Source organism: Mixophyes fleayi, chromosome 8, assembly GCF_038048845.1.
Source record: "Mixophyes fleayi isolate aMixFle1 chromosome 8, aMixFle1.hap1, whole genome shotgun sequence".
Classification (NCBI taxonomy): domain Eukaryota; kingdom Metazoa; phylum Chordata; class Amphibia; order Anura; family Limnodynastidae; genus Mixophyes; species Mixophyes fleayi.
The window spans coordinates 76,966,817-76,982,332 of record NC_134409.1 but is presented as its reverse complement, the minus strand read 5'-3'; positions in this window follow the sequence as shown (position 1 = coordinate 76,982,332).

The following is a 15,516-nucleotide window of genomic DNA, read 5'->3' as shown; positions in this document are numbered from 1 at the left end:
ACGTAGCTGTGTTAAATATTTTTCAGCATAAGGAGAGTCAAATTAATCTTTTACATCATTGGCCGGAACAAAGCTGAAACCACTTAGGGATTTGGACATACTATTCCCTGCTTCACGGGCTGGAGCTTAAATAGACTGTGTTTCTGTATACTAGTTCCAAGATGGTAGACTCCTCTGATGTTTAAATGCGATCATTGCTGAATTCAACTTATTCATTACATCTGTTTATATATAAACATACATCTACTCATTACAAATGCCGATATTTGATTATTAATAATTATACTATTATCTCTCTTTTAAGAATATATGCAATCTGAATTTTAATGTGCTATCTGTCCCATATTATGCATGGCCATAAGTGATATATATATTTTTATGTATTTATATGTGCTGAATAAATTGAATTAAGTGTTATATTAAGCACCCACTATCTGTTTGCATATCTTTTGAATTTCTATAGGTTGGATACCTATTTGTGGTGCTGCCGATATACACTGTCAGGTCATAATTGGCGCCCAATTTGTATATTTGAGCTTGTGTAACAGTCGACAATTGAGGTGTCAACAGTATTATTAGGTCGCCAATTCACATGGTGGACAGTATGATTAGGTAGACTATTCAAATATGGACAGCATTATTATAGGGCTAGGGATATGGATAAGGACAGGCCTAGGGATAGGGATAGGTCTACTGACAAGGACAGGGATAGAGACAGGGTTAGGGAAAGGGACAGGGTTAGCGTTAGGGATAATACATAGTAACATAGTAACATAGTTGATGAGGTTGAAAAAAGTCCAGTCCATCAAGTTCAAACTATTTTGGATCTCCTGCGATCCTGCACTTATCTTTGAAATTGATCCAGAGTAAGCAACCGCCAATCTGTTTCAATTGTGAAAATCCCCCCAGACTCAATATTGCAGTCCTATTTTTACCCTATATTCACTACTATCCTTCATTTTAGTTAACGGTCGTATCCCTGGATACACTTTTCCGCTAAAAATTTGTCTAACCCTTTCTTAAACATATCTATTGAATCTGCCATCACAACCTTCCCTGGCATTGAATTCCATATCTTGACTGCCCTTACTGTAAAGAACCCCTTCCTTTGCAGTTTGTGAAATTTCCTCTCCTCTAACCTTATGGGGTGACCATGTGCCTGTGTATAGTCCTTGCGATGAAAAGTTCCCATGAAAGTTCTCTGTATTGACCCTTAATCTATTTGTACATAGTAATCATATCTCCCCTTAGACGCCTCTTTTCTAAAGTAAACATGCCTAAACTGGCTAACCTTTACTCATAACTTAATGATTTCAAACCCTTTATCAATTTTGTCGCCCTTCTCTGAACCCTTTCTAGTTCCAGAATATCTTTTTTATAGAGTGGCGCCCACAACTGTACTGCATATTCAAGATGAGGTCTTACCAACGATTTATACAGTGGCAAAATTACACTATCTTCCCTTGCATCTATGCAAAAACATACTGGTAGGTTAATTGGCTTATAACAAAATTGACCCTAGTCTGTGTGTGTGTGTGTGTGTGTGTGTGTGTGTGTGTTAGGGAATTTAGACTGTAAGCCCCAATGGGGCAGGGACTGATGTGAGTGAGTGCTCTGTACAGTGCTGCGGAATTAGTGGCGATATATAAATAAATGGTGATGATGATGTATCGTGCCACTGAGGGTATAGACCCCTGTACAGTGTCACTGTGTGTATATGGACCTTTGTATATTGTCAATGTTTGTATATAGACCTTTGTACAGCATCACTGCGTGTATATGGACCCATGTATAGTGTCAATGTGTGTACATAGACCCCTGTATAGTGTCAATGTGTGCATACAGACCACTGTCTAGTGTCGCTATCAGTGTACACAGACCCCTGTATAGTGTCACTGTGTGTATATGGATCCATGTATAGTGTCACATTGTTCATCCCGAAAGCCATCACAGTAAATCCAAACGGTGTGGTGAATGCTGACTTTGCTTGGGTGTACCTGATCAGTGGTATTTGTTGTTACCCTTTGCTTAAATTCAAAAATTCAAAATCGACAGGTAGCAAGACTTTCCCAGTTGTTCCAGGAGATCAAATACCCCAGGGCAAGCATCCGTCACTTCATTGAGTCATCTGTAATCTATTCTGAATTGGGTGGTCTTCTCCTTTTTGGAGATGATTTTAGAATTAGTGGCCCTGGGACTGCTGAGGAGTACAATGATGGGTTGGACACGAGGTGAGTACACAAAGGAGCCGGTGTGTGGGCTTCCAACACTGCGCTCATCTGTCTGTGTTGTGTCTTAGTCCAGTCAGACCCTAGTTTGACAAGTTTAATTCCAAATCATATTTTGCATCAGACAGTAAGACAGGAATCTAATCCTCCCTTGGTTAGTGCACTATACACAGCTGTAGCTGTGTCTTATCTCTCTCATCATACACTTTAAGTCTATTAATATTAGAGATGCTCACTGCCCCCCGTGTTTTGGTTTTGGTTTTGGATCTGGATTACCGTCGTGATTTGGTTATGGTTTTGCCAAACCGCCATTGCGTGTTTTGGTTTTGTTTGGTTTTGTTTTGCTATTTTGTTCAAAAATCAATATTTTTGGTCATAAAAGAACCAAATTTAGTGCTCCACCTGTTTCTTGGATAAGTAATGTAGTTGTAAAGCTAATAAATTATCAAAAAAACAGTAAAATTCCTGGTAGGCCTTCATTAATTCTACACACAAACCAGATTGTCTTCCTCTCCATCTATGCTTATTGCCAATGCAGCCATCGTCTTTGGATACATATTACACCATACACTTATAGTTAAATATGTAACCCCTCCATTTGTATAAAATACTAAAAAAGTCAGCCTTTATAGACTGTACAATATTAATAGAAATGGACAAAGGCAGTTTGGTTTCTGTCTCTATAGGCCCCCCTCCACTTTTATAAAATACCAAAGAATTCAGCCGTTATACACTGTACAATATTAATAGAAATGGACAAAGGCAGTTTGGTTTCTGTCTCTATAGGCCCCCCTCCACTTTTATAAAATACCAAAAAATTCAGCCGTTATACACTGTACAATATTAATAGAAATGGACAAAGGCAGTTTGGTTTCTGTCTCTATAGGCCCCCCTCCACTTGTTGAAAATACCCAAAAATTCAGATGTTATAGACTGTACAATATTAATAGAAATGGACAAAGCCAGTTTGGGGTCAATCTGTGTATGACACCCTACCCTTAAGGAGAAATTGCCCAAACAGCAGCCTTTCAAGATGGTACGTGATATGGAAATGCCCCAAGATCCTTTCCTCTTTGGGGGGTAGATTGCACCCTACACTTAAATAGAAAGTTTTAAAAAGATGTTATCGTCATCATCTTCAGCTTCATTCTCACCCTCATCAGTGTGTACGTCATCATCACAGACTATCAATTCATCGCCGCTTGAATCTGCCATTAGAGAACAGTCAGTGCTTGGATGTCTTGGATGGTGAAGGCCTTCCTCGTGGAAGATGTAGTTCATTTTTATAAACATCATTTTCTCAACATTTTTGGTAAGTAACCTTCTACGGTGATCACTGACTAAGTTCCCTGCTGTGCTGAACACTCGTTCAGAGTACACACTGGAGGATGGGCAGCTTAAGTATTGCAAAGCAAGTTTGTATATGGGTTTCCAAATTGCCTGCTTTTCTCCCCAGTAAGGAAAGGGACTGTCTGACATGTCCATATCAATTACCTCTTGAAAATAATCCTCCACCATCCTTTGCATGTTAATACTCATATTGGATGGAGTTATGGGCAAGGTCACACATTTTTTTGAAAAATCCTTCAAACCAGCCCAGATGTTAAACTGTTCTAGTCTGCCCTCTGCGTCTTCCCTGCTTCTTTTTTGAAAATTTAATTTTTTACGAGCAGCAGCTGCTTGAGAAACTGAAAAAGGACACGTGGTCAAGCCAGTTCAAGATCTTTATAACAACTTGCTGAGCAATAGCTCCTTGCAAAAGTTCACATCTCGTACATTTTGAAACAAAGACTCAATGTAGGTCTTAAACCTTGGATCAAGCACAGTGGCCAAAACGTACTGATCCGAGTTCGAGATCTTAATAACTCAAGGATCATTGTGAAGCGAATGAAGTACTTGATCGACAAGGCCAACATACTTTGCGCAATTGCTTGCTTTCATCTCCTCCTTCAGTTTCTCAAGCTGCTTTTTCAATAGTCTAATTAAAGGAATGAATTGGCTCAAACTAGCAAAATCTGCACTCACTTCACACCTCACAACTTTAAATGGTTTCAGCACCTTGCACAGCACTGAAAGGATTCCCCACTGTGCAAGAGTGAAATACATCCCCCCTCCTTTCCCAATGTCATGGCTTGTGCAATACGCTTAGATGGCTTTGCGCTGTTCCTCCATCCTCTGAAGCATGTACAAGGTGGAATTCCACCTAGTTACCACCTCTTGCTTAAGTTGGTGGCAGGGCAAGTTAAACTGCTCTTGGATCTGCTGCAGTCTCCTACATGCTGTAGCAGAATGCCTGAAATGGCCTGTTATTTTACGGGCCACCGAAAGCATCTCCTGCACCTCACGGTTATTTCGTAGGAAGGTCTGCAGCACCAAATTGATGGTGTGAGCAAAACAGGGAATGTGATGGAATTCACCCAGCTGTAATGCTCGCACTATATTGTTGGCGTTATCAGAAATGACATATCCTGGGGAGAGTCCAAGTGGTATAAGCCATGTATCAATCGCATCTCTTAGTTTGCATAAAAAATTGTCAGCTGTATGCCTGTTAGTGAAGCCGGTGATACAAAGAGTGGATTGCCTGTGACAAATGTTACGTAGTGGTGTAAATGCTGCTGCTGTTCCTGCTGGTGAAGGTGAATGACCAACCCAGTGGGCTGTCACAGTCATATAGTCTTTGGTTTGACCACTTCCACTTGTCCACATATCTGTGGTTAAGTGGACAGTGGGCAGAATGGCATTTTTCAGCCAAATCTCTACATTTGTACACACTTTTTGGTATAGTTGTGGAATAGCTTTACGGGAAAAATGGTGTCACGATGGAATTCTGTAACGTGGACACAACCTCAATTAACTGTGAAAAACCAGCTGCGTTTATTGTGGATATTTTGAACGCAGATCTAACACTAACATGGCAGCCATGGCGTCTGTGATTCACTTGGCGACTGGGTGACTGCTGTCATATTTGCTTCCCCTAGCAAATGATTGTTTCACAGTTAATTGTTGAAAAGTAGGACTGCTCTTCTTTTTCTTGGCCTTCCTCTGGGCTGACGATTCACCCCCAGCAGCATCAACAGCAGCAGCAGTGGGACTAACGCTTTCTTCAGAGGAATCAATAATAGTGTAGGAGTCATCCAGCCTTAATAAGTGGGATGCAGGGCTAACTCCGAGCGCTACTGAGGATATTGATGAAGATGGTGTTGTGGGTGTATTTTGTAGCCGTCGGGATGTTGGTGATCGGAGGGTCCTAGCTGATGATAGAGTGCTTGTAATTTTTTTGGAAGAACTTTCAGCTTTTCCCAACACTTTGCCATGAATTCTCGTCAAATGGCATAATATAGACGAGGTTCCAAGATGGTTAAGGTCCCTCCCTCGACTGACTGTGGCTTGACATACACTACAAATGGCTTTAGAATTGTTGTCTGGATTGGGGTAGAAATAATTCCACACATAAGAAGTGGATTTTTTTGTTTTATGGCCAGGCATGACAATGGCCTTTTTCTTGACATATGCCAGAACTGCTGCCACTGGTGCAGGACTTACACAAACAACCTCATCCTTATCAACGTCCTCATTAGCGCCCTCGTCGCCTACACAAATCCCCCCCCTCATCCTCTTTTAATTCTAAAGTGGCATCCTCAATTTGTGTATCACCGGCTACACTCGGGCTGTTCAGGCACACATCAGCAGAACTGCTGAAAGGGCCCTTCTTTATGGGTACACTAACAGAATGCTCACGATTAGACATACCACTGGTGGACAGGGGCGGACCTAGACATTTGTCCTACCCCGGGCGATTTTAGGGGGGCGATTTAGGCCCCGCCCCCTTTCTGTGTTCTAAGGCTGCCGGGCGGCTGCACAGTATGTGCAAGTCCGTTCAGCAGTGAAAGTGTGCTGTCCCGCTGCTCCGATTGTGTTTAAAACACAATCAGAGCAGCCGGGCAGCACACTGCTGAAAGAGCCCTTCTGTTACCATACTTACCTTCCACGCTCCCCCGCCGCTCCGTCGGACCCGGAAGCCGCACTTCCGGGTTCAGCAGTCACGTGACCGCTACCTAGGGCGTGATCGCTACCAGGGCGGGGAATTCAAATGGGACACTTTATAAAACCTAGCTCTGACACTTGGAGAGTGTCAGAGCAACTTACCAGTTCCTGGCTCCTGATTCCTGTGTCCTTCCTTGTGTGTTGACTTCCAGTGTACCGACCTGGCTTGCTGACCTTCCTGATTGCCTGTGCCCCTGACCCGGATTGCCTCACGCTCCTTCCGCTATACGTCATCTGCCTTACTGCGTACCAACCCGGCTAGCTGACTACGCTTCTCTTCTGGTGTCCCGTGTACCGACCCGGTTTTATTGACTCCGAGACCGCTTCCTGATTCTGTCTACATTGCCTGCCTGTGTACTGACCCGGCCTGTCCGACTACTCTCAGCTTGCTCCTACTCCGCTGTACTACATCTTGGGTAAACCTGAGGACCGCGACCTGCGACTCCCGGCAGCAAAGCCCATCCCGCCTTGCGGCGGTTCTTGGTGAATAGATCGTTAGACTCCGCACCTCAGGTAAGCCAGCGCTAATCAAGATTAGTAGTGAATCCAGTAAATCCGTTACACCTTCTTTATGGGTACACTAACAGAATGCTCACGATTAGACATACCACTGCTGCATGAACTTTCCACAGGGATTGTTGTCATTTCTGATTCAGAGCATACATTATCCTCTACTGCCTTACTGTTTTCTTGCAGCTCGGCTTTGACGCGTAACAGTAGTTGTGCACCACTTTTAGACTCCAGATTACTTGGTCTTGCTTGGTCATGAGTGACCGTACCAGAAGAACGCTCGGTAACATTTTTGGATCTGCCACTAATAGAGGAAGGCGAAGGCCCTATTCTTTCTTTGCCACTGCGTGTGTAGAATGGCATGTTGGCATTCTTTTTTTAATCGGCACTTAACTTTTCCTAAGTAACACTTCTTTTTCGCTTCAACTCGGTAATTTTTTTTTGGTGTGTTTATTTCCCTGATTTAAAAAGACTATGTACTTTGACATCACCTTTCCCAGATGACGTACTGGGAATACTACCATCAGGACTGGTGACAGAAATATTATTTAAGATACTGCTGACAAATATGACTTTTGACAGCCAGAAAAATTAGTGTTTCACACTGGGGAATATGGGACACCCCAAAAGCACTTGTAGTGCAAAATATTGTTTCAGATACTGCTGACAAATATGACTTTTGACAGCCAGAAATATTAATGTATAACAGTGGGGAATATGGGAGACCCCAAAATCACTTGTAGTGCAAAATATTGTTTTAGATACTGGTGACAAATATGACTTTTGAAAGCCAGAAAAATTTGTGTTTCACACTGGGGAATATGGGAGACCCCAAAAGCAATTGGACTGCAAAATATTGTTTTAGATACTGCTGAAAAATATGACTTTTGTCAGCCAGAAAAATTACTGTAAAACACTAAGGAATATGGGACACCCCAAAAGCATTTGTAGTGCAAAATATTGTTTTAGATACTGCTGACAAATATCAGTATGGATATAATCAAATAATACAATTACCAATGGGATGACAGTAAATAAATATGAAAAGGAGTTGTGAAAGCTTATAAATGAAAAATGCAATACTATAATAATGTATGAAAAATAAGAGAGTGAATGGAGCCTGAAGCCTAGACTTCAATATGCATAAATTCCAGCAGTAAAGCCTAAAGCTGGGTACACACTACAGAAATTTTGACCAACTTTTTATGCCTAGCGATTTTACATGAGATCGATGTTCCGATCGCTCGGTCCATGGACTGCATACACACTAGCCTTGTTTAGGACGATAAAGGGAAGAGCGGACGTCCCTTTAGCGACTTTTTACAGCCATGTTGTCGTGAGCAGTGACTGTAATTTCGTACTCACTGTTGTGGATCGGTCGGAAGTTTATACACACTACACAGCGGAAACGAGATTGGAATGAAAATATTAAACGGTACGACCAACCAAATGAGGCGATAATCATCCATTTGGGCAGACTTTCGACCATCGTGTCACTGCACACACTGACCCGACTTTTGAACAAGCGGTCGTATGTCGGCTGTTTGAGACGATTATTAGACGAAAACAGTGTAGTGTGTACCCATCTTAAGAAATACAATGCGAAACAATGCAGGACAGCATTCAATCTGATAATCAGATCAGTTGAAGGTTAAATCCAAAATTAATGAATGTCAATAGGCATATGCTGACTAGTGCTGTCTTTCACGGAGATGTTGCAAGCACGCCCCAGTGATCCTAGTGATTAACACAGCAAATCAATCTGGTGTGTGATGACATGTGTGAGGATACCACCCTTAGCTGGGATGGAAGTTACCCTCTGTGGGATTTAACTCACTCGGGTAGACCAGGATATATCCAAAATAAGACTTTATTTCGACAGCACAACACCACACGACGTTCACAAGTTACAGGGTAAATGGTAGCACGTATCCTCCAGCAGCCTCCTGCAGTCAGCACTCCAAAGTCATAATAATAATAATCTCTGTCCCTTTCAGGGTCTTATCCTCCCGCAATATTACCACTACCGTTTAGCAAAACAGTTATGGTGTCTCCTAGCCTGGGTTACTAGCTCACACCAACCCTGTCCCTCCAGCAGCACCACAGTGCCTGGCCCAGAGTCCTTTTCACTGATGTCTTCTACACCAGGATCCTCCAAACTAGCATCGCTCTCCTGACATTCTCCTCGCCCTATATTATTTTCGCTGTACCCAGGAAGTAGGGTGAAATGTCTCAAACCTCCCCTTTACAGAAGGGGCCTCCCAGTCAACAATTTAGCTGCTAGACATACTGTCCCTGTTACCTTGATTAAACAATAGAATGGCTTGACTCAATTAGCTGTTTTGGCTGGATACACTACACATGGGGTTACAATAGTACATCAAGGAATGACACTGCACGCTTACATGGTACAATAAGACTTTTGACACATTATATCAGCAGGGTTACACAATATAAGTCTGTGATACCTTTTGATACAATTACATTTATATTGATACATATTGATACATTTCCCCATGCTATTTCAACCAATATATTATTGTGGAGGCACATTGCATATGAGTAGAAGTTCTAACCTCATTACCTCTCAGGTTATCTGTTGACCTAGCTAATTAACATGGGCTGCCAGCTAGTTAACTCAGACATTGTTCTGATAACAAACCTCATCTCAGCTGCACCCCATACAATAGACATTTGAGACAAATGGTAATTACATTAGCTAGCACAAGCAAAATGACTGCTGTTGTTCTGATATTTTCACACAGTATGGCAATATTGTTTATATTTATACTACATACAATATCACAGGTAATAGTATGGGCAAAATGTATCTAATAACATGAAATAATTATACACATAATACACCAATGCTCTGGTGTATATACTTAGACTGGGCCAAGGATTAAAAAGTACAATAAACCGTGAGAAACGGGTGATGATTACATAGTTCTCAGTCCAGTAGCACCCCGTTTCCTCACAACATGTAAACCCCAATGTTTTTGTTCCTAACACTTCTCCTCACATCTTTGACGGGTGACATGTGAAACAAACAGAGAACGGACCAATATAGTGAAGTACCGCTAAATAATTTAATCGTTAAAAAAAGGGAATTAAAAAATTAATTAATGTGAAAAACCTGTCTGTCATTTATTTACTATTTCTATATAATATTTTAGTGATTAATTTTATTACAATAAATATATTGTTATACTTTCTAACTGCATCTGCCTGAGTGACTATAGTAACCTTGGATGGTACAGGGTATGCTACCCTGACATAGTAAGGAACCCCCGGGTTGCAAGCCAGCGTGAAGTGGGTAGAATTGGGCCAGGTAAACCCAGTATCCTCACATGACCCATTGCCATTTGAAGCGATGCATGTCTATACCATGACACTGCCTCCCCTGTTTTTACAGATGATGTAGTATCCTTCTGATCATGAGCCATTCCGAGCCTTACTTTTTTATTACCATTGTGCTGGTAGAGGTTGTTCTTAGTTTCATCTGCCAAAAGAATGCTGTTCTAGAACTGGGCTGGCATTTTTAGATGTTAATTGGCATAGTTTAATCTGGCCTTTCTATTCTTGAGACTTATGAATGGTTTGCACCGTGTGGTGTACCTTCTGTATTTGCTCTCATAAAGTCTTCTCTTTATGGTAGACTTGAATAAAGATATGCCTACCTCCTGGAGAGTATTCTTCACTTGTCTGGATGTTGTGAAGTGTTTATTCTTTACCATGGAAAGGATCCTGCGATCATCCATCATTGTTGTCTTCCTTCGACGTCCAGCCTTTTTTGTGTTGCCGAGTTCCCTAGTGTGTTTTTTTTTTTTTCAGAATGCACCAAACTGTTGATTTGGCCACTCCTAGGGTTCCCACTATTTCTCTGATAGATTTTTTTTTGTCAGGCCTAAGAATGACCTGTTTCACTTGCATTGAGAGATCCTTTGACCACATGTTGTGGGTTCATAGCAACTGCTTCCAAACGCACATGTGTGAAGATACCTGTCACACGCCGGTCCTATAGTCAGGTCCCGGCTCTGTGACTTTCCCTTTAAGAACCATGATTCTGCTTGCTTCTCTTTCAGAGACATTACTTTCACAGGTGTTCCTAGCTACTGTGATCTGGACCACTCCCTAAACCTCATTGGTCCTGGAGCACTATTTGAACCTCCCAAGGTTATGGACTCATTGCTTGATCTTTGTGTTACTCAGTCTACCTTGGTCTGGGTTGTAGCTGCTGCTGCTGTTACCTGTGTGCTGGACTTCTACATCTACAAACCACCATACCTGGTACTTGTAGTTCCACACTGCTTACTGAATCTCCTACGGCTGTTACCTGTGTACTGGGCTTTTACATCTGCACACTGAACTGTCTCGTGATTTGTCTATTACACCTGCACTCATATTGATTGGCTCAACTACCTCTCTGCTCGGCTGCCTGTATTCTTTACTGAACTACAATCAAGTTACCTTGTCATCTGTGATTCTATGTTTGGCACAGCTATTATTATTACTCTGCTGATTATTAGTTGCTGGACTGTTATTAAGAATATATTGCCAAGCTAGTTGCCAGTTCCGTTATTCAAGTTGTGTGCATTCATTCTTCATGCCGTTGCTATTGGTTACCAACTGAACTTCTTTCGTGATTTCATTGTATTTTGTGAACTGTCGTGTACTCAGCTTGCTGAGTTGTACATATCTTTCACTGTTGCTGTTATACCATCTACCAATATACTATATTGCAACGCTACTATCATCTTCTGTGTTTTGTTCAACCTCCACCATCCACTGCTAACAACATCCAAGTAGTGGCAAAAGGGATCCATAAAATATCCTTAGCCGTGACAATACCATGTTTTCTGGCCCAATTCTACCCACTTCACGCTGGCTGTCCAGCCAGGGATGCCTTACTATGCCAGAGAAGTCTATCCAGTACCTTCTAGGATTCGTATATTCACTCAGGCAAATGCAGTTAGAAAGTAAAACAATACATTTATTGTAATAAAAACAATCATTAGAATATTATATACACACAGTAAATAAATGGCAGGCAGGTTCACCACATTATCTGTCCATAACACAGTAGACAGTAGCTTAAGGAGTTACAGTCACCTGGATGTCCTGAATTGCAAAATCCAAAACCCATTGATCTCTCTCCACTGTATGTGTAGTCTCTGGTAGAGAATGGTAACTCAACACCAGACCATGCACCTTCCAGGAGTCAAATGAGAGAATGAAGATCACCCCCCCCCCCCCCCCCCTCAGTGGCTCCTTATATCTAGGGTCAAATTTCCAGTGTTTTCCCCTCCCTGGGCAAACCCCTGGCTCTCTCACTCTTTAAACATTGGTGGGTGCTGAATATAGGGATTGGAGGGGGAGTGGAGATGAGCTGTTATTCCACAGAAGCTCCTTTACAGTTTAGAAGACAGAATGTCTCAGGAAGTCCTGTGGAGGACAATAGGTACCAGATGACAGTTAACCCCTCTTGAAATTAACCCCTTAGACTACTGTGTGATGTCACAGGATCCCCAGCTGTTCCATGCTTCCTGTAGAGAAAGGAGGGGGGGATAATGAATGCAGCTCCAGCCCCTTCACCTATAACCTGGACACCACCTGAACCTTACCCATAACCCACCTGGCTTCAATTTGAGAACAATGCATCACTGCAATATCAACAATATACAATAAAAAATATACATATTTACCATAAGCTACAATGTCCCCTTATCCGCATGTAAAATAGACACCGCAGTTGTATTCTGTTGAGCTGTGGCACAAAAGCAAGGGCTATAAAAGTGCATATTATAATCCACATATTGAGAGAAATGAGGGGCAGGCTGGTTAAGGTGTTCTCAAACTCGTTTCGTCACATATACCTCTTCCATTTTTTTAGCCTATGTTCCCCAGTGGCTCCTTGCACCAAGTAAACCTTTCTCCCCCAAGTCCAAAGTCTCGGGCCTGCTGTGGTTTCTCCTGGGTCTGATGGTAAGGTAAACAGCAATACACAGTTCCTTGATTTCCCACCAGGGTCTAATGGGTGCGGGCATATCATCCCAACCAGCTGTGGTGGTGCTTTATGCTGCACTGTGTCATAAAATGAGACAACAATAAAACTGTGCCACTCCTGTGCACACATCCATGGTAGGAGAGTTGTAGCCCACCATCCCTTGGGTGCCTAGTCAACCCTCAAATGCTCAACTGCAAATAGTTCCTTGGCAGGTACTCTGTTTCTGGAGATCACGCTCCCCTCCCCAACATACCCTATCTAAAACTGCCCTGGGGTAGTAAACTTTGGGGTTCCCTGTCTGTTTTTTTTCTCGCAAAGATAGAATTCCCCCTCCCTCAAACATTCAAGTGACAACTGCCCAGTGGCAGGCAAATGTGGGGGCTCTATTAATTTTTTGCTGCTGGGGAATTCTCTGTTCCCCTTCCAAACCCCATGTGGGTGCTCCTGTATGTATGTTGGGGTGCATTTCCCCTTCCCCGCTACCACATCCACCTGTTGTACTACATCCCTCGCCTCTGATGCATCAGAAGTGGGTCTATCATTCTTTCTTCCCATCCAAGAAGTCACACCTGGCTGCAGAGGAATAAACAGACCTAAAGATCCTAATAACAATGAAATTGTTGTATACATGTGGCGCTTACTTTTATGCACTTTAAAAGTTGTCCTAGACGATCTTACCGGGAACGACACTGAGTACCTTTCCTACAACACAAATCTTATAATGGTATAGTATGTCTAGTAAATGGTTAAACCACTACTATTTGTAAAGACATATAGTACATAGTCCCATGCTCAAAATATGATCATCAAAATGTGAGTCACCCGTGTCTTATATTTCCAACACCCTTTTGGATGTAAGCTTACTCTGTTTCAAATGAAAGTACACCCGTAAGAACCTGATGAGTGTCTAATGTCTGCTGACCTCCTCCTTCTCTTGTTAAGGGATCCACACTCAAAAGAAACAAAGGAAGCGATCTAGCGCATTACCTTTTAATACACTCTCTTAAAACATAAAAACATATAAAACAGACTCGTACCAAAGGATGTGAATGAGCAGTCATGTATCTTTATCCAAAGATCTCTTGGTGCTATCTCATCGATCACGCCTCGCCCACGGTGTAGTCTGTGTAAAAACCATTTCCCTGTCATTCAGTTTAACATTTGTGGTTTTGTTCTCTTTCATTCTACATTTTTTGCATGCTGCGCATTCTCCACATCTGTAAAACCCTTTGGTTCGCACTGAACACCTCCTTTCCTCTGGTAAATGGCTTCTAACTAGTTTATCTTTTAGGTTCGGAGCTTTTCTGTATAGGAACCTAGATTGTGTGTGTATTCTGGTCCCTATGACTGGGTCTCTTTTCAGAAGTTGCCAGTGTTTCTTCACTATTCTTTCAATTTTTCTGTGATTTGTGCAAAAATCAGTTATGAACGCCCATTCATTATTATATTCTTGTTTAGAGATGTCTTTTTTCTTTGATATGAGAAGGTAATTTCTATTTATTCCCTTCACAATCATCTCTGCCCTCTCCAATGTTTCTCTATGGCACCCTTTTTGGCTAAACTCATTTTTCATTTCCATAATTTGTTCTTCACACACCCTATCTTCTGTACAGTTGCGTCTCACCCTCTTCATCTGTCCCAGTGGTACATTCTCTAACCAGATCTTATGGTGGTTGCTGTTATATTCTATATAACTGACCGTGTCAGTAGGCTTGTGGAAGGTTTTCGTTTGAAGACACCTGCTTCATTGGTATATACAGTAACGTCTAGGAAATTCAAAGATGTCTTACTCCATTCAAATGTGAGTTCAATATAGCAGTCATTGTCATTCAGATGGCTGAAAAACGATTTCAACTGTTGTTCAGACCCCCTCCACACAAAGAAAATGTTGTCGATGTAACACCATCATGACACCGGCTCGCCCCAAAGTCATGCCCTGACCACACTGACCTCTCCTCCCAGTGAGCCCATAAATATGTTGGCATAACTTGGGGTGAACCTGGTGCCCATGGCCGCCCCGACATTCTGCATGTAATAGTCTCCCTGAAATCGGAAGTAATTATGTGACAGTACAAAATCTATACCATCTAAGATGAACTCTCTTGTTTCTTGAGTATCAGTGTATCTATTAAACTTTCTTTGACTGCTTTTTTGCCAAGGTCATGGGTTATTATAGTATACAGTGATTTTACATCCGCCGTAACTAATATGAGGTTGGTGTCCCATGATAGTTCTGTTAAAACTTGTAGTGTCCTTTAGATAAGATCTGGACTTTTGTGATATGGGTTGTAGGTAATGATCAAGGACTTCAGACAGGTTTATGGTGACTGAGCCTGTTCCCGACACAATAGGTCTTCTGGGTGGGTTATTTCTATCCTTATGGACTTTCGGCAAAACATATATTACTGGAATCCTCGGATGTGTAATATATATGTAGTCTGCTGTTTTTTCATCTACTACTCTCCTGTCTTTATACTTATCTATAAGGATTTTTAAATCTACACTTATTTTATCCGTGGGATCTTTTCTCAGTTTATGATATGTGTTATCAGAATCTAGTTGTTTCTGAATCTCTCCTACATATTTGGCCTTGTCCATTATGACCACTCCTCCACCCTTATCAGTCGGTTTAATGACAATCTGATGATTCTCTCTCAAAGTTTTGATCCTTCTTATTGAGGTTCATGCATGTCTTTCTTCTTACTCTGTTTTGTGTGCCCTTTCTTT